This window comes from Tamandua tetradactyla, chromosome 9 (genome assembly GCF_023851605.1).
Source record: "Tamandua tetradactyla isolate mTamTet1 chromosome 9, mTamTet1.pri, whole genome shotgun sequence".
NCBI lineage: Eukaryota > Metazoa > Chordata > Mammalia > Pilosa > Myrmecophagidae > Tamandua > Tamandua tetradactyla.
This window is the reverse complement of record NC_135335.1, coordinates 18561687-18579740: the sequence shown is the minus strand read 5'-3', so window position 1 is coordinate 18579740 and position 18054 is coordinate 18561687. Positions and strand designations below refer to the sequence as shown.

General features: G+C 40.5%; 1 protein-coding gene across 4 annotated transcripts in view; it reads left to right on the top strand.

Moving 5' to 3' along the window:
* The first annotated feature begins 11205 nt into the window (after positions 1 to 11205).
* Positions 11206 to 18054, top strand: part of LOC143646809 (glycine N-phenylacetyltransferase-like) — a 36908-nt gene continuing 30059 nt past the window's right edge. For 3 of the 4 annotated variants that reach the window (XM_077116175.1, XM_077116170.1, XM_077116176.1), the window contains exon 1: positions 11206 to 11402. The gene's annotated coding sequence lies outside the window, so the exon portion shown is untranslated. Of the gene's footprint in view, positions 11403 to 12491; positions 12721 to 18054 lie in introns of those variants that run through there. The other variant, XM_077116172.1, reaches the window with a different exon arrangement.

Below are 18054 nucleotides of genomic sequence, written 5' to 3'. Positions count from 1 at the left end.
TATGTGCTGTTTATTGTAAGCAATTATATTACAAGCTGTTACAAAGGGGAAAACTATTTTCAGAATAATACTAAGATATTCCTGGTCGTCTTCACTGTGTTGACATTTGCAATCATCACGCATCAAGGGTGCAAAAGCAAACTCAGCAAACTCTGGTGCCTTAGGCAGTGACAACAAACTGTAGTAGTAATCATCATATTTTTCACTGTCATTCATTGCAATAAAAAAAAAGCAATTTCTAGGGGGTGCAAGGGTAGTTCAGTGGTAGAATTCTTGCTTGCATGCGGGAGACCCCAATTTGATTCCAAGCCCATGCACTTGCCAAAAACAAACACACAAGAAAACAAATGAAAAACAAAAATCCATCAAATGGTGCTGCAATAATGGGAAGCTCACATGGAAAAAACAATGAAACGTGAGCCCCATCATAGAGCATACAAAAAAAAAGGCAATTTCACTTAAGAATGTGCTTAATAAAGCAGTAAAAAAATATTAGCTTCATTGAATATCAAAAATTCAAGTTTTAATATTCAGTGTGATAAATTCAGAAGTTCACATAGACACTTCTCTTCCATTCTGGAGTACGATTGCCTCCAGGAAAAGCACACAGGATGTTATGAGCGGTAAGCTAAATTAGACTTTGTGTTTATGAAACTTCACTTTAACTTGAAATAACGGCTGGGAAACTGTGGTTAATATATAGTTTCTAAACCATGAACAATTTGAACCTGCCACTTCAATGAAAACAACTGACAGATTCATAGACAATGATAAAATTGGAACTGTCAAGTAAAAATTTGAATTTTGAAAAATTTGTAGATAACTCCATGAGCTTAAAAACTTTCCCAGGAATCAAAGACTTTTTCATTGAGATTGGTAGTGATATTAATAAATGTGACTTTTTGATGTTGCAGAACAAAATGTATAAACCTTTGAAAGATGTGCAATTCTTTCAGGATTTGTTTGTGTGTGAAAAATTTAACCTCTCCCTCAGTTTTGAAGGACACTTTGGCTGCGTTTAGAATTCTTAGCTGGAAGTCTTTCTCTTTCAGGATCTTAAATATATCATACCACTGCCTTCTCACTGCCATAGTACCAGTTGAGTTGACTGAACTCACTCCTATGTGTTTTCCCTTGTATGTAGTAGATTGTTTTTATCTTGTCTCTTTCTGGATTTTCTGCTTCTCTTCAACATTTGACAGGCTGATAATATGTGTTTTGGGGAAGGCCTATTTGAATTTATTCTATTTGGAGTTCATTGGGCTTCTTTGATTTGCATATTTATGTCCTTTATAAGGGTTGAGACATTTTCTCCCACTGTATCATCAATTAATCTTTCTATACTTTTATTCTTCTCTTCTCCTTCTGAAACACCAATGATTCTTATGTTTATGTGCTTTGTTTTGTCTATCATTTCCTTGAGATCTAATTCAAAATTTTCATCTTTTTTTGCCATTTGCTGTTTTGAGTGTTCAAAATCAGTTGTCTTATCCTCTAGTTCCCTTATTCTTTCTTCTGCCTCTTCAAATCTGCTGTTGCGTGTCTTGAGTATTTTTTTTTTGTACGCTGTATGGTGGGGTCACCTTTCACTATTTTTCCATGTGAGTATCCCATTATTGCAGCACCATTTGTTGAACTTTTGTTTAGTTGGTTGGCCTTTTGTTTGTTTTTGCTTGCTTATTTGTCTTTTGGGAAGTGCATGGACCAGTAATTGAACCTGGTCTCCTGCATGGCAGGGGAGAATTCTATCACTGAACTATCCTTGCACCCCCCACAAGTGTGCTTTTTATTTGGTCTACAGCATCTTTAATCTCTGTGATATCTGATGTTTTCCTATTTATTCTTTCAAATTCTTTTTTATGCTCTTCTAGTTTCTTTCTTATCTCCTTTATGTCATTAGCCATACCACTTTTTTTATTTAGTAGAGTTATATGAACATCTCTGATTAGTTGTTCCAAAGTTTGTCTCTCCTCTGGTATTTTAATTTGGTCACTAGGCTGGGCTATATTTGTCTGCATCATGATATGTTTAGTGAGCTGTTATCTTTGAAGCATGTAAACATCTTGATAGGTTTACTTTGGAAGTTAATTTCCTTCAGTAGTCTAAAGCTTTGTATCTGCATGATGGATGTGAGGCAGGATGCAGGTCATGGAGCAGGGCACAACCGTCGGGTGGTGCATTGCAATGCAGGTAGAGGTGCAGGTTGGGCATGCTACATGGGTGCCTGTGAGCATGGGGTGTCGGTCTCAGGATTGTGGAGGTGCAGTGTGGGAACCAAGGGTATGGATGCAGCTCATCAGACTTTCTAGTCCCCATCTTCCCATCCATGTGCTCCTGAGGGCTCTGGGCTTCCTTTTGGAAAGGGGCATGTTAGGCTGTTCACAGCAGCCAGAATGGTCTCCAGTTCTCTGCCTCTCTGTTCTTCAGCTTTGCAGCCAGGACCTCCCTATGTGGTATAGAAGACCCTGTCAGGCCACTTACATCCTGGAATTGCCTTCTCAGTCACCTTCCTGTTCCTTTTCTAGCTGTTCCTTGGAACAGATATCAACTCGACCTATCCTATTCCATCACCTTCCTAGAACTTCTTCTAACCAAGAATTTTATATCTGATGAAGCTTCCTTTCACAAATTAGGGAGAGATTAAGACATCTACAGATAAACTAAAGCAGAGGGAATTCTTCACCATTAGAGCTGGTCTACAAGTAATGCAAAAAGGAATTTTTCAGACTGATTTTTCAGAAGAATTCTAGTTCACTAATTCTTACTTATGCCTGCTCAAATCTCCTGTGTATGCCTCTAGAGTATTTTTAATCTCTTCTATTGTGCCTTTTATCCCCTAATTTCTGCTTTATTTGTTTTTATACTTTCAAATTCTTTTTTATGCTTGAAGATTGTCTTCTTAACATCCTTTATCTTTTTAGTCATATTTCCCTTCATATCCTTTAGGAAAATTAGGAGATTTGCTTGAATATCTTTGATTAGTTTTTCCAAATTCTGTCTCCTCTGAAGTTTTTATTTCTTCCCTTGACTGGGCCGTATTTTCCTGTTTCTTAGTTTGGCTTGTAATATCTGCTGATATCTAGGCATTTGATTATCATGATGAGTTTACTATGAAGATCAGTTATTCTTGCCTAGAGTTTTATTGTTGATTGGCTTTGTGTTAAAGCTCTTCCTTGATGTTTGGTTCAACATATCCTATATCTTTAGAATAGTCTATGTTTAATTGATCAAACATTTTCAGTTCTTTTTCATCTGCTTCTTGCCCTGGGTATGCAGTACAATTTTTAGGATTCCATGTTTTATGTTTTTCATCTTCAGGAGAAAGCTTCTTTTTCCTCTGTTCCTTCTCTGGGAATTTTGATTGATCTGTTCTGTTTGTTTTGCCTCTATAATTTTTTTTAAAAACTCCTTTTGTTGTCTCTAGTTGCTTATGCCTGGAGGGCAAACTCAGGGAGGAAGATCACCCAAGAGAGGACTTTTGAGTTAGTATTTCCCAACCGAAGCAGGGCCAGGACCCACAAAATTTGGGGTGGAAACTGGCTCCAACATGCTCTGTGGAGGAGATCAGGAAGGGTGCCAAAAGCCTCTTTGATGGCTTCCCAAAGCTGTGTCTTCCTGGCCTGCCCGGTAAATAAATGCAGCCCTTCAGCTAACTGCTCTCCACAGCTCTGAGAGAAGCACTGCATTTTTAAATTTTCACTGACTGGGCCCCTGTTTGTGGTGAGATTGAAACCATTGCTTCCACTGCCTTTGCTTGTGGCAGATTGAAAGAGTAGCTCAAAGCCTGGACTCAGTGAGTCAGCCTCACCAATCAAAAGCCAGGATCAGTGATCAGCCATTCCCACCCCTTTTCCCTAGGAAGATGATTTCTATGGCCCTTCCTGTCATGAGCAAGCTAGCTAGGGACTGGACTCCATGTCACCCTGTCATGAGGGTGGGGGATGGGCATATGCAGCCACTGCATGGAGAAAGCAACTCACTGTTGTCCACAATAGTTTATCAGCCTCTTCTTCCCACTGTTCCCTGGATGCTGTACAGTGCTCTTCCGGCCTTGAGAACAATTGTCTCAGACAAGTCTTTCCTATTCAGCAGCTGTTTTGGTGGAAGGACTGAATCCTGAAGCTCCCTACTTGCTATCTTCCCGGAAGTCTGATTTATGTGTCTTAAGTCAACAATTTAAGTATTGTGGGTGTGTAAAAAAGAGGGTAGGCACATTGCTTCTCTGGAGAACAAATATGATTCTGTCAGTAAAGTAGAAGTTGAGTGAATATCTCTATCTCAGAATTGCAGTTTATGTGGGAGCTATGCTCCAGAGTCCATGCATACAGTGAAAATAGCGTGTCATTAAGTATAGTATTGAATGGATAAACTAATTATAAAGATATGTTTGGGACAATTGTGAGAAATTAGACAGTATTTCTCTATTTGGAAGTAGACTTGCTCCACCCTGGGCTGTCTTTGGCTCATCCAAGGTTTTTAGGTGAGGTCTCTGGTGGCAGTTCTATTTTAGGTCGTGATTCCCTTCGACCCCTGTATTAGTTAGGGTTCTCTAGAGAAACAGAATCAACAGGGAACACTCACAAATATAATATTTATAAAAGTGTCTCACGTGACTGTGGGAACACAGAGTCCAAAATCCGCAGGGCAGGCTGTGAAGCCGACGATTCTGATGGAGGGTCTGGACAAACTCCACAGGAGAGGCTCACCAGCTGAGACAGGAAGAGCCTGTCTCTTCTGAATCCTCCTTAAAAAGTTTCCAGTGATCAGATTAAGCATCACTCATTGCAGAAGACACTCTCTTTTGCCTGATTACGAATGTAATCAGCTGTGGACGCAGCTGACACGATCATGATCTAATTCTATGAAATGTCCTCATCGCAACAGACAGGCCAGCACTTGCCCAACCAGACAAACAGGTACCACCACTTGGCCAAGTTGACACATGAACCTGATCATGACAGCCCCCCGTGTAGATTTCTAACCAACATGGGATAATGTACTTTTATTTTTCAAGAGTCCATTCTTATAATCCCCTAAATCACAAGAATCCTTTAATCTTGGGCTGCCTGTGCCTGGAATCTGCCACTACAATCCTTTCTCATCCTTAACTTCCTTTTCTGAACTACTCTAATGAACTCTGGTTCACTCTCCCCTTTCTATATGTATTTGACTCCATTTTCCATATCAACAATGGAAACCCCTTCATCATGGAAGTACTGCTATCAAGCAGTTTTCAGATAAAAGTGGGTGCATAAAGAATATCCTATAATATCTTCAGATGTCACCCCAATCATCACTTTCTTAGGAAGGGAAGATTTTCTTTGATTCTCAGTTAGCTCTTCCCAGTTTAAGCACCTGTTCTTTTCCTTTTGGTACTTACATCATCTGTCTTCTTTGCTACACATTAAGCTCCAAGAGGGCAGAGAGAATATCTGTATTTTTGCTATTATAGTCCCAGCACTTGGCATACAGTAGCTAATTAATAAATATTTCTTGAATGAAAGAATGAGGTAATTTAAGAGAGTTGTGATTAGAATTTATTTAGAAGTTGTGGCAATGGAAAAGGAGGGAAAAAATAACAGGTAGAAGAGTCTGCTCCATGTATTCTTTCAGAAACCCAGGATACTTCCTCTTTTGGCTCTGTCTCTCTCTGAAACCAAAGTTGTTTCCTTTCAGCAAGGGGAAAACTACATGTGGGGTGTTCTAGTTTGCTAGCTGCTGGAGTGCAACACACCAGAGATGGATTGGCTTTTAATACAAGGGGATTTATTTCGTTAAAAGTGTTCTTCAGAGGAAAGGCAGCTAACTTTCAACTGAGGTTCTTTCTTACATGGGAAGACACAGGGCAATCTATGTTAGCCTTCTTTCCAGGCCTCTGGGTTCCAACAACTTTCCCCAGGGTGATTCCTTTCTGCATCTCCAAAGGCCTGGGGTGAGCTGTGAGTGCTGGGCTGTTTGGGCTGAGCTTCTTGGGCTGTGCTACATTGAGCTCTCTCATTTAAGCTTCCAGCCAATTAAATCAGATATCATTCATTCATTGCAGTAGGCACACCTCTTTGCCGACTGCAGATGTAATGAGCAACAGATGAGGTTCACACACCATTGGCTCATGTCCGCAGAAATAGGCACCATCACCTGACCAAGTTGACACCTGAACCTAACTACCACATGGGGTGTTCCAGTTTGAAAACTGACAGAATGCAATCTACCAGAAATGGAGAGGCTTTTTAAAAAGGGATTTTAATAGGTTGCAAGTTTATGGTTCTAAGGCTGTGAAAGTGTCCAAATTAAGGCAAACTTATGAAAATGTCCAATCTAAGGCATCCAGGGAAAGATACCTTGGTCAAGAAGGCAGATCATGTTCAGGGTTTCTCTCTCAACTGGAAAGGTACATGGCGAACATGGCGACACCTGCTAGCTTTCTCTCCAGGCTTCTTGTTTCATGATACTCCCCTAGGGCTGTTTTCCTTCCTCATCTCCAAAGGATTCTGGCTGCGTGGGATATAAAGCATTTTCCAAAATGGTTCCCTCTTAAAGGGCTCCAGTTTGCAACCCCACCTTGAACGGGTAGAGATACATCTCCATGAAAATCATCTAATCAAAAGTTACCATCCACAATTGGATGGGTCACATTTCCATGGAAACAGTAAAAAAGCTCCCACCCAGCAACATTGAATAAAGATTAAAGAATTTGGCTTTTCTGGGGCACACAACAGATTCAAACAAGCACAGGGGGTTTCTCATGGGTCAGGTGTGGGAATAGTATACATCGTTTATACCCACAATTCATTGATCTGAATTCAGTCATATGGCTATACCTAATTAAATAAGAGGAAATGACAGATAAATTACCAACTCATCATATGATTTTTTGTTTGTTTGTTGTGGGGTTCTAGGGGTAGGGTAGGGATGGAGCAGCGACAGGAAATATCTGTATGAAAGGAGAGTTGGTTGTGATTAGATTATTTTCTAATCTCTATTGAAGTGTATATAATTGGCAATGAGAATTATGACATTTGATCATTAATCTATTATATCATAGGAAGACGATTCAGTACTCTGTTCCCTTTTTCTTTAGTATCAATTTTAAATAGCAAGCTGAAACAATTTAGATAAAGATTTTTCACTAGTAATTTATGAGGGCTACTTGTTCAATCGGTCTCAGTAGCATGAAAGAAGGGGCATGAAAGAACTTGGTGTGAGTTACATGTTACAGCATGTAACAACAGCATTATTGTCATTATTAATATTTTTTGTTTGTTTGTTAGCTTGACCAAACAATTAGGCACCATTACCTGGCCAAGTTGACACATAAACCTAACCATCACAGTCCACCCCTTGTCAATTTGGCAGCTATACACACCACCTTAAACCATACTTAATCTCCAAATAGAAAACAATAACAGACATATTTTTCACCTAACAATCCTCAGCTATCCTGCATACAATTGGAAAGGCGCTAAAATCTTTCCAGAATAGGGTGCAAGTCCTTGGGTAATAGTCACTCTTAAACTTGATATCCTATAACTTAAATACTATGACATGGACAGCACAACTTATGTCATAAAAGGGGATAAGATAGAGAAGAAAAGAAAGGTATTTGCTTTATACAAATACAAACATAGTTTTAAAAAAACAAGGAGGAAATATTCATATCATTACAGTCTTCATTTCTGCAACTGATCACATGGTCGCAGTTCATATTTATCACTACCTTCTTCCACTACCCATTCCATGTCCCCTTTAATCTCAACAGGTACCTCGGCTGGCCGTGGTTCTTTGTCTGGTAGGGTAGAAACCTTCATTCCTGAAGATCAGGGCAGCTGGTATCCCTGCTTGGATTGGGTTGTTGCAGTTTTCCATTGATTTTAATCACAAGACATGGTAGTACTAAGAGACTACCTGGGGATCTCCTGAATTGCAGGCAAACTCTTCTTTACCTCTATTGTGGAGTTGCAGTCCTATTTCTTCCTGATAGTCAGGATCAGTCACCCCAGCCAGTACAGTAATCCCCTTCCTTGCCCGTTGATTCAGAAGCATGAGGAGCCCAAAGTGGCCAGGTGGCAGTCTTAACTTCCAGTTCAGTGGAATCATTGTGTCTCCTGGTGGAAGCACTCCTCCTTTTAAAATTAAGACCAGCAGACCAGCAGAGTTTAAGGTTGCAGAGACAAGAAGCAAAAATTTTTCTACTGGAGCACTGTCGGTAAAAGTGGGTGGTACCACTCCCATTTCTGCCCCCTTGGTTCCTGGACCCCTGAATTCTGACTATCAGAGAAAGAGCACCATAGATTGGGTGCTGTTTCGGGGCAGATACAGGTCCTAGACAACATTGCCCCAGCCCTGCAAGGTATTGTTACCTACTTGGCACCATAATTGAGTCTTCAAAAAGTCATTCCACAGTTCTCTGCTTCAGGATAATGGGGAACATGGTAAAATCAGAGAATTCTATGCGCATGTGCCCATTCCCACACTTAATTTGCTATGAAGTGGGTTCCTTGATCAGAAACAATGCTGTGTAGAATCCCATGGCAGTGAATGAGGCATTCTGTATGTCCATGGATGGTAGTGCTGGCAGAAGCATTGTGTGCTGGGAGGAAAAACCTATATCTGGAGTATGTGTCTACTTCAGTCAGAACAAATCACTGTGTCTTACATGACTGTAGTACAGCCAGATAGCAGGCTGACCATCTCAAGGGATGGTGCCATATTGGGAACTGAGTGTGGATCTCTGCGGCTGGCAGATTGGGCACCGAGCAGTGTCTGCGGCCAGGCCAAATTTGGTGAATGGAATTCCATGTTATGAGCTCATGCATAACCTCCATCCCTACCACCATGACCACTTTGATCATAAGCCCACTGGGCAATATGACCTTTCCTTCCGTAATAGCCTTCACTCCACAATTCATGAAAGCAGTGTGGGGATTCTGACACTTGCTGAGTATGTCTCTTCCAATTACGCACGCTGGAACTGGAGAGATAAAGACAGAATGGGTTCAGGGACTTTCTGAACCCAGTTTGAGATGGACCTGAGCTAAAACTCCATTAATTACCTGACCCTATTCTGACTGGTGGACCAGAGTTATGTTTTGGGTCTCTTGGAATAAATGTCCCTTTTGAGCCAGTCTAATAATCCCCAAAATGTCTAATCATTTCCTTTTCCCCGATGCAGTTACCATGGTAAAAGGCAGTAGGGCTCCTTGAGGAAGGCTGAAAGGAAGATTAACAGGGTACAGTTTGGGCGGCTTAACAGGCTCCTTTCTCAAGGGGAACTGGCCTTTCCGTCATTCAAGGGGCTCTGGGTCTGTAAACTTTCTCATCTGGAAATTGATTAAGGGGCCAAAATTCTCTATTTCTGTTATTTAAGTTAGACTTTTGTTCACTTGGCCAAGAACTTTTCTGCTTATACAGATCAAGTAGGAATTTAGTATACTGCCCATCTATTTGACTCATACCCCATGATCTATTAGCAAATGCCACAAGTCTTTGCGAGTCAAATTATTTGACTGTTGCTTTAAGTCTGCTGTCCATTATGGTGGCCATACCCACTTTGTCTTTGGCAATTAAGTGCTGCCACCCGGCTCCTGCCAAGTCAGGATCTGATCATCCCATTGTGTTTAAGGATTCCAGCTCAGTGACAGCAGTTCCTACAGTAATATCTGACCTACAGAAAAGGGTGGCTACTGAGCTCTTCACAGATGATGGAACTAGTCTCATAATGTATTCCTCACTGTTCTGGTGAAAGGTATGTCCTCTGGGGTGGGTAAGCAGGTCTCCCATGATAAATCCACTCTAATATTCCCATCTCTCTATGCTTTTGGGTCCCCTCATCTGCATACATTATACCAGGGCAGTTCTGGCGTTTCTACCTCAGGTAATGTCGGCCACCTTTTGTTCCATGTTCCAGACAAATTGTTAATGTGGTTTCTAATCCCATGAGTTACAACACTGAATGCAGAATCTCTACTTAATGGGCCCAGGTCGATAAATTCAGCATGATCCAACCTAATTTTCTTTCCACCATTATCCCACACCCTTAGTATCCATTCCCATATATAGTCCCCTGATTTCTGTCTATTTAAATTGGAAAACTCATGCAATTCCTTTGGAGTATAGCCTACCTCCTCATGGGTCATACTTTGTACCTCACTTTCGGGGCCTATTGAGACTTTAATCTAGTTATAGGTGTTTTTTTTTATAGTATCTTGCACCTTCAAAAGTATATGCTTCTTCCCAGCCAGTAGACAAATGTGTGCTCTGCCGCTGGTGTCTGGTAAGCTTGGTCTCACTGTTAAGAGGGTGCAGCCAGGTGGTGCTCTTAGCCTCCTCGTTGAAGAAGTCTTGACTGCCCGTAGTGGTCCCGTAAGCCCAGGACCCAGGCAGCGAGCAGATCCACTCTAGGTTCAGATGGGCGCCTTGTCTGATCCCTGCGGCTGCCACTGCCCTGTACTGCTGTTGCACACCCCCCCGCCCCCCACCGCGGCTGTCGAGGGAGGAGCGAGCGAGCTATCTCGGGAAGCCGGGAGGGAGCGCGGCCAGAGCGCACCTCGCCGGCTTGGAGCAAGCCAGCAGCGCGCCCTACCCCCGGAATTGTATCTGCCGGCCTCTGCTCCTCATATTCCGGGTACCCCAGCCAGCAGCCCCTCTGCGCACCCGGGGGAAGGGCGATCCGCGCTGTGCCCCGCGGCCCCCAATTTATTATTACTACATTTACTATTTCCATTGTTTTCAAAAAAAAAAGAAAGAAAACATCATTAAATATACAAAAAGTTGCCAGAATGATTTAGACTTTTAAAGGGGAATTTGTGTCTCTCGGACCAATCGGCAAAAGTGTAAAATACATAAGCTTGTGAAAAAAGTTTTACTGGTTAGTAGTCCAGAGAAAGAAGTTTTAGTGAAATAAAAGGGACAGAAGCCAATCTGCAGAATTTGCATTAAGGAGCAAGTGCTTCAACCATTAAGGACTTTGAGATTTTAAAGTATCTAGAAAGGGACACAACGCTAAAGGAAGATTTTTTTGTCAGGATTAATTGAGAACGCTAAAAAAAAAAAAAGAAGAAGAAAAGGAAGGAGGGGGAGGAAGAGGGGGAGGGGGGAGAAAGGGGAGGAGGGGGAGGGGAGAAAGGGGAGGAGGGGGAGGGGGAGGGGGAGAAAAGGGAGGAGAGGAGGGGGAGGGGAGGAGGAGGAGCCAGTAGAGTGTGAAAAAGGAGTAAACTTCCCGGAAGCTGTGATTTTTAGGGACCTTGAAAGAATTCCCTTCAGAGGATGAAGTGGGCTGGCCCCGGTGTTCAGCAGGCAGAGTTCTCGGAGTTCTCGCCGCCGGGGCTGGATTCTCGGTGCCTGCCCATGCAAAAACAAAAGAAGAGGAAGGGAAAGAAATATTTCTTGGAGACAGCAGCATTGAGGTGAGTTCTTCAAGTCAAATATATTTGCTAGGTGTTTGGCCTTGAGCAAGTCTTTTTATTTTTTTTTATCATTTTTATGCCACAATTTTATCAAGTATGAAGTGAGAATCATACTGCTAGGGTTATTGTTTGATGTAGAAGTTTCTCAGTATAGTACCTGGAACATGACAAGCACTAGCTAAATCACACTTTTATTAGTATTAGTGCTTTAAGTTCATTTGACAAATATTTGATGCGTGTTTGCTAGGTGTCTGCTACGTTTTACGATGTGGGAATACAGAGCTCTTTCTGTATTGTCTTCTTAAGCTCATTTGCTTAAAATCTTCTCTCTAACTGCGTGAGTCAAGGATTGACTTGGATGCATAGACATGGGAACAGAAGACAAGCAGCAGAGACTGTCTTCCTTACCATTTCCGCACGGCACACAAAAGATGAAAGAAAACTTGAACCGCTGTGTCAACACTTAACACGTCTTTTCTAGGGCATTTCAGAAACTCCAAGAAATCCTAGATTCTCATGGGGTCATGAATTGGGAACAAGTCTTCCAAATCCAACGTAATCAGGGAGAGAAGAATGAAAAAAAAGCCATGCATCTCAGTGCTTGTTCAAATGTTTATGGGTTGTGCATGGATCACTATGTGCTGCAGATTGTAAAGGCTGATATTATGCACAGTTTAATGTTGAAATAAAATCTGCAAAAGTGAACATGACATTCATTTAAAAGTATGTCTTGGTAATTTGGCATAAATATTAATTTCTGCTTGTAAAGGTCATGAATATCATCTTGGCTAAGCCAGCCCAGGTATTTATGGGTGAAGCTTTAAGTAGATTTTTATGGGCCACAGTGGCTCAGCAAGCAGAGTTCTCACCTGTCATGCCAGAGACACAGGTTCAATTCCCAGTAGCCTGCCCGTGCAAAAAAAAGAAAAGAAAAGTTATTTAAATAGGTGTTTATGGTAAGAGGAAATGGAAGAAATAGAGACGCCTAAGAATCATTCCAGTGCCTCCCACCTTATTAATTCTACTTTGCAAACAAGCTAGGTGTGCCCGGTAGCCAAAGGCTTAAAACTATTGAAACTATATGGGCTCATCCAAGAAAAGGAAAATAGACAAATAGCCAAACTAAACCAAACATTTGCCTATACAAATATTTAAAGTCATGGTTAGAAGTGGCCAGACGAAACATTTGCCTAAAGAACATTTAGAGTCGTGGTTAGAAGTGGCCAAACCAAACCAAACATTTGCCTATAATAACATTTAAAGTCATAGTTAGAAGTGGCAGCTGGTGGGAACAAAACAAGAAATTGGAAGAGCACAGGTGAGCCAATCAGTAAGATATAAACAATAGCATTATCTGTATTAGTATTATATAATCAGTTTGCACTCCTAACATCTGCTACAAAAGGAGGATTTGGGTTAATAATGAAAAATTTGGAGTATGGGATACTGTGAACCATGATGGGATATGATTATGAGGGGTTTAGATTGACAGGACAAGAAAATGTATAAAAAAAGGTAAGAAGGGCAAGGATGGCCTATCAGAAATTGGTTAGAAGAACATTGAAATTAAAGTATTTGAATTTTTGCTTGGTATCAGCTCCATCTTTTTAGTTCACAGAAAAACTTTCTGCCGTATAGGACACATACTTAACTTTGTCTTGAGTTAATTAAGACAAGGAGAGACACAAAAAACAATGAAGTGTGTGTTGGGCCAGGGCAGAGTAGGGTGGGAGAGAAAAGGTTATAGTAACCGGGCAGAATTGGACTTTATTTTTTACAGTTTCTTTCTATGTTAAAACTAAAGTCTTGGCCAATAAAATAATTGCAGGGCTGGAGGTAGGGCAGGGAGGGTCTTCAATTTTTGTGCTATGCTTCCTGTCTACATTTCTTCTCTTTCTGAGGGTCAGTAGAGCATGGGGCTATGAAGTTTTGAAGTTAGGTGGACCTTATTTTGAATCCTGGGTCTTCCTTATAGAGTTATAATGATTATTGAAAGAGAGAATGCATGAAAGGTGCTTATCACAGTGTGTAGAACACGGCAAATGCTCAATGTGATTCATGTTTTTGTCTATTGTTATCATTGCCCATCAGGGTTATCAGTGGAGTTGGGTCAGGTGATAAGGAGGATTGCAGCTTTCAAGTTAATGTGAGAAACCTGTTGTTTGTGGGAGAGTGGTCAAACCAATTCAGGGAGTCCAAGGAAATTGAGTTTGGAATTTTCTCTTGCGTACCATGCACAGATGATGGAAAACAAAAGAGATGAGAACAGACCTTGTCACTTCTGATTACTGTAAATGACTCTTACAGTAGCCCAAGGCGGTAAAATTGCACTGAGGGTAGAGTTGGTTAGAGTTTGGTATGGAGGATGGGCATAGGGGAATATAATGGTTTGGGGTGACGTATCTATGGTTGGCTAGTTTGAGACATGAATTAGGGGACTGTGACTGGATTCAGATACAGATGATTGGGGTGAAGGAATAAGCTATGGGGCAGGATATATTGTAGAAAGAGCCAGAACCCAATTGCCTTTCCTTAATCTCTAGATCACATGATTCTGGTCTGGGAATTTTCCTTTGCAGAGCAAACCTAGGCTTCAAGATGTGTTTGCTGAAGGTCTCCCGTGCAGAGTTGGTGAACAGCTACTGGAAATTTGGTCAGAATGAGAGGAGTCTGAGGTACAACCAGCGCTGCATCTGGGATTTCCCAGCATGCTGCCTACTGAGTCCAGAGGGACTCTCAGTCTCCTGGTGTGTGATGGAGCAACCCTGCAAAATGAGAATGGCTTATACCCAGTTAGGCTTCCATTCCCAGGGTTTATCAGGGCCCGTCCTTGGATACATGGTGAAATATTCTGTTGAGCAGGCCATCCCATTTTATGGGGATGTGAAATAAGAAAATGCACAAGACTTAAAGATGGCAAAAATGCTGGACCTTTCAAATTGCTTTCTGTGGCTGACATCAGTGGAGGTGTCCCTAAACTCATGTGGTCTTCATTGGTGACTCCAAATCATCCTAGTCCATTGTAATCAATGCTAAGCATGTTTATCATGCACTCACTATCAGACGTGCCCAGTACTTTTGTTTGGCAAGTTAATGAGACCTTTTAGGTACAGGTCAAACTGACAAGCGCTTAAAACACCTCTTTGGGTGTTTGAACTGGAATGAAATTTGAAACTATCTTGTCCATTCCCCGCAGGTTTTTCCTCAGGCTTTCTATGCCTACCCCTACCCTATCCCAGATGTCATGGTTACGTTCATGTGTCAACTTGGCCAAGTGGTTGTATCTGTTCGTTTGGTTGGGCAAGTACTGGCCTGTCTGTTGCGATGAGGACATTTCATAGAATGAAATCATGATCATGTCAGCTACATGCACAGCTGATTACATTTGTAATCAGCCAAAGGGGAGTGTCTTCTGCAATGAGTAATGCTTTGTCTGATCACTGGATGCTTTTCAAGGAGGATTCAGAAGAGACAGGCTCTTCCTGTCTCAGCTGGTGAGCCTCTCCTGTGGGTTTCGTCCAAACCCTGCATAGGAATCGTCAGCTTCATAGCCCGCCCTGAGGATTTTGGACTCTGTGTTCCCGCGGTCACATGAGACACTTCTATAAATTTTATATTGGCAAGTGTTCTCTGTTGATTCTGTCTGTCTAGGGAACCCTAACTAACACACCAGATAATTCCTGTTGAGGTTTCAATCTTTGGAACTTACAGATGACTTCCAAAGGGAAGCTTTCTATGATTCACCTACCATAGACTGGTTTTCCCTGATTTGTGGTCTTTTAGCTCACTGTATTTCTCCTTTTTATGACTTGTCCCAATAGCAATTAAATACTTGTACAATTATGTAATGCCTTGTCACCCAACACTATAGAGTAAGTTCCATGAAGACGAAGACCATATTGAAATTTTAATCCAAAGGCCCAGCCCGAGATTTATTCATAGTAGTTGGTCAGTCAGTACTTGCTGAATGAATGAATAAATCTTAGGTAGTTGTGAAGATGAAGTGAGAAAGCATACATGAAAACCTAGTATGCATAATGCTTGGTACATATTAGACACTTATCAAATAACATTAAATCCCTTGGTTACTCAAACTCTTGAAGGAAGGTATCACCTTTTGGTAGTCAACTGTTCTACACTTAATGTTACAACTTATGTATTTCCCATATTATTGAAATCCTTTAACAAACACAATTTAAATACCTCTATGATATTGTCCCATGGTATATTGGTTTGGATGCTGTTGGCTTTAAGTGAGAAAATATCCCTGATTCAAAATGGATTTAGTCATAAGGAAAGTTATTCAGTCTCATTAAAACTGAGAGTTAACGTGGAGGTCAGGATCGAGGGTGGGGCCTATCAGCAGGGCAGTGATATTGTTAAGGAAGGGTCGAGTCCTTTCTGTTTCTTTTGTCGATCTTGGTTTCATGTTAAGGTTGGTTCCATTCAAGGTTGTGACCTGGATCCCACTACAAGGCCTTGTGTAGCATGCAGCCAGAAAGCTACATGTAGAAAGAAATTTCAGTCTGGACCTATGCTTGCCAGGGGATGTCACATTGTGATGACTTAAACCAGTGGTTGTCAGGACCCCTTTAGTGTCCTTAGATGTTATTGAGGATCTCAAAGAAATTTTATATCTATCCAAATTTACACTATTAGTAAATAAAACTGAGGACTTTAGAATTCAGACTCATACAGACATGTAGTTGGAAAAGTGAGGAATATTTTAGTAGAAATTTCACGTAATTGTTTATAATCTTCTTTGATACTACATCAGAACTCAAGAAGTGGTAGTGTCTTAGAGGTCAGTTGCAATATGGAATTTGAAACCATTATCCGTGAATTTATATGAAATTATATTATATTAAAACCCAGTGAATTATCTTTCACGATGTACCTTTTATCTATGTATGCTTCTATATAACATCCTATATAATATTAGTTCAGTGACTTTTGCACATCTTTCAAATGTTTATACATTTTGTTCTGCAACATCAAAAAATCATAGTTGTTAATATCAGTACCAATCTCAGTGGAAAATATTTGATTCCTGGGAAAGTTTTAAGCTCATGGAGTTATCTACAAATTTTTCAAAATTCAAATTTTTACTTGACAGTTCCAATTTTATCATTGTCAATGAATCTGTCAGTTGTTTTCATTGAAGTGTCAGGTTCAAATTGTTCATGGTTTAGAAACTATATGTTAACCCCAGTTTTCCAGCCATTCTTTCAAGTTAAAATGAAGTTTCATAAACACAAAGTCTAGTTTAGCTTACCACTCATAAGATCCTGTGTGCTTTTCCTGGAGGCAATCGTACTCCAGAATGGAAGAGAAGTGTCTATGTGAACTTCTGAATTTATCACACTGAATATTGAAACTTGAAGATTTGAAATTTAATGAAGTTAATAATTTTTGCTGCTTCACTAAGCACATTCTTAAGTGAAATTGCCTTTTTTCTTGTATGCTCTGAGGTGGGGCTCCCGTTTCATTCTTTTTCCATGTGAGTTTCCCTTTATTGCAGCACCATTTGATGGATTTTTTGTTTTTTATTTGTTTTCTTATTTGTTTGTTTTTGGCAAGTGCATGGGCTTGGAATCAAATTGGGGTCTCCCGCATGCAAGCGAGAATTCTACCACTGAACTACCCTTGCACCCCCTAGAATTGCTTTTTTTTTTTATTGCAATGAATGACAGTGAAAAATATGATGATTACTACTACAGTTTGTTGTCACTGCCTAAGGCACCAGAGTTTACTGAGTTTGCTTTTGCACCCTTGATGCGTGATGATTGCAAATGTCAACACAATGAAGAGAACCAGTAATATCTTAGTATTATTCTGAAAATAGTTTTCCCCTTTGTAACAGCTTGTGATATAATTGCATGCAATAAACAGCACATATTTAATGTTTGGTGAGTTTTGATATATGTTTGCACTTGTGAAACTGTTTAACACTATCCATATAGTGAACATATCCATCATCCACCAAAGTTTCCTCAGATACCATGGTAACCCCTCCCTCCCACCCCCTCCACGTACCTGTTCACCTCTCCCCATTCCTGCACAATTTTGCACTTTCTAGAGTTTTAAATAAATGGAATCATACAGTATCTACTTTTTTCACTTGGCCATCATTATTTTGAGATTTATCCACGTAGTTGTATGTATCAGTTCATTCCTTTTTATTGCTGGGTAGTATTCCATTATATGGATGTATAGCAATTTGTTTATCCATTCATCTCTTGATGGTCATTTGGTATATTTTCCAGTTTTGGCTATTACAAATAAAGTTACCGTGAACATTTCTGACACTTTTTAGTATAGATACATAAGTCTTTTCTCTTGGATAAATGCACAGGAGAAGAATGACTTGATCATGTGGTGGGTGTGTATTTAACTTTTAAAGACGGACGAACTATTTTTCAAAGTGGTTGTATCATTTTGCATCCCCCCAAGCAGTACATGAGAGTCCCAGGTCCTCTAAATACTTACCTACACTTAGTATGATCAGTCATTTAACCATATACATTTTTGTGTGTGTGTGGTATAAGCTCATGATTTAATTGGTATTCCCCTATTGACTAATGATGCTAAGTATTTTTTCATATAATTATTTCACATCCTTATATTGCTTTGGTGATGTTCTTGTCAAATC